Genomic DNA, 2500 nt, shown 5'->3' on the forward strand with positions numbered 1-2500 from the left:
AGAGCCTTTCCAAGCCAGGATGCCACCCCTGCTTTCAACCACGAGCTCCTTTCAGGTTCCAACCAAGCTCTCACATCTGTGCATTGAAGGAAATACTCCAAGTATCTGCTTTCAGGTACATTAAAAAATAAATAGAATACACAGCAGCTCACACGGTGTTCAGGTTTGCCATCAATGCCCACCTGCCAGTACAAATATGCAGCTAACAAAAAGCAACAATTGTGTATATTTTAAGTGGTAATATATTGCTTTAGGACATATAAAATGCCACAGTGCACAGAAAATGACTAATTGTTTTAATATTGTTGTTTTAAAATAAAATTCTGTTTTATGTATTTTTAGTTAAACCTTAAAAAATACTCATTAGTGAGCAGCTAACTCCAACAAACCATTTTTGAAGAGTCTAATTGTAACACACACCAGCTGTACCACCTCAAAATCTAGCTAAATTTTTGCACTAGGACAGCGTTGTCATTTCTACCAGCTGATGAAGTGCATGAATGAGGAACTACATGCTCGGGCTGGCTCTGTGGGCTCTGCCCACACCTCCTGTCCTGCCCAGTGCCCTCCTGGTGCTGACCCACAGAGGCACTGCCAGGACGCAGCACCACCGCTATCAATCAGTTTTGCAGAAGATAATTCCTGGCCGGCTCCATACAATGGAGGCGAGATACCAAGACTTCTCAGTGAGTCACTGTGCACAGGAATACAGACTGCTAGAAGTTAACAAACCACTCGGTGTTCTGGTTCAGACATCTGTAAGTCGTACCTTTGCACCTGTATGGTGAACACAAGCATCAGGAGTGTGCTCTCACCTCCACTGCTGGAGCACCAGCAAACATCTGTTGGCATTTCTGCAACGGGGGTGTAGCGATCAGGTACAGGAATTTGCTCCAGGCTTACACCTGACATTCAAAAACTCATTTTAGGAGCAAATATTTTTGCTCTGTTTTTGAATATGTCAGTTTTGGGAGCAGGGAATAACTATACAAAGTGTGTAAAAATAACTTTTTAATGACTTCATGGATATTTTTAATATGCATAGAAACTACTACAAGCACATATACAAGAGCTCTGCAGATCAGGTCAATTCAGAAACATCAGATCCTGCCTCATTCGCTTCGAAATCAGGTTATCTTTCCATATTTTACCAGTATTTAGTGCCATAAGACTGTTCTGGAGAGGACACACAATAGTCCTTCCAGAGACACCATGCACCAACCCTACTCCACTATTAAAGTGACTGAGCCAGAAAATTGATGTTTTCTTTTCGGGACAGAATAAATGAGGGGACTTCTCTCTGTTTTGCTTGTCAGGGAGACAAGAACCCAGCAATAACTTTACCTGGGCACCTCCTAAACTTGCCTCATCAGCTGCAATTTGCAGATCGAACTTGGGAACTGAACCTGGCTCTCTTTTAGCAATAAAAATCCTTGTCAGAAGAGCCCTTGGAAGGAAAAACACACACACACACACACACACACACAAAAAAAAAAGAAGACACAGAAAGTATATTAATCTACCTCAATCTGCATTGTTTTAACATAACAAAAATGCAGCCTCCCATGTGCTGCTATGATCCAGCTCTTCTGACTCATCCTGGTAACATGACATACAAACCTGTCCACAGCTCCTAAATAAATCACAGAAGATGCCGTTTCCTAATTACAGTGGGATTGAGGAAGGGTCGGTAGGACCATCTGGTTGTAGTTAAACTTCACCAGGCAGGGAGGTTCTGCAAAAACTTCTGAAGATTTACGGGTGTGTTGGAATTGTCATTCTGATATTAATGAACTCAAAATAAAACATGAATCCAACTACTCACACGTGTTGATAAAGCACGATTTCCAATTCATACCTATAAATTAGCCTTACTAACATCAACAGTTCAAACTCATCCTGACCTTTGGTTCAAGGTCCTGAAATTTGAAAAAGCAAAGGACAGCAAATGAATTTTGAAGTTTTGATGATTTAAATTCGGGCCTTGCACATTCACAGTTGATTTGCTGCTGTTGGTGACCCGGGGCTACAACGGGGCAGTTCCAAGCTCTGAGCAAACCTGGCAATCTCCAGGGCAATCAAATGACAAACCTAAACGAAGAGCTCTAATTGCCCAAGCCCTCCATTCACACATACACAGGACCTAGAACCACCACAAAGTAAATGTGAAGCTGTAGGCTCTAAACTTCATACGTATGTCCTACACGATTTTCCTTTTACCATCTCAGGGCTCCAGCTTGGTCCTGTGATGTAAATGAGGATAAACCAGTGAATTTTGATACCGTCTGGTGCAAAACTGATTCTACAAGTTGAAATTTCTGATATTGTCGTAGTAGCAGAGATATTTTCCCAATGACTCTATTGTATTGTGGACTGCAACATTAAACTTCCCTTACTCAGGTGCCCCAGGAAGCATTTTCACAAAACAACTCTGTACTCAGCCACAAAACAGGATGACACTAAGCCAGATTATTTTGAAGAAAGCAATTATGGATCTCTT

At 41.6% G+C, this 2500-nt stretch overlaps 1 protein-coding gene across 4 annotated transcripts in view; it reads right to left on the reverse strand.

The window, feature by feature from the left end:
• The window catches only part of MGMT (O-6-methylguanine-DNA methyltransferase), a 165633-nt gene that overhangs the window by 19800 nt on the left and 143333 nt on the right, over nt 1–2500 (reverse strand). The gene's annotated exons all lie outside the window — the stretch shown is intronic.

Source organism: Aythya marila (genome assembly GCF_965140915.1).
Source record: "Aythya marila genome assembly, chromosome: 7".
In the NCBI taxonomy this organism is placed as follows: Eukaryota; Metazoa; Chordata; class Aves; order Anseriformes; family Anatidae; genus Aythya; species Aythya marila.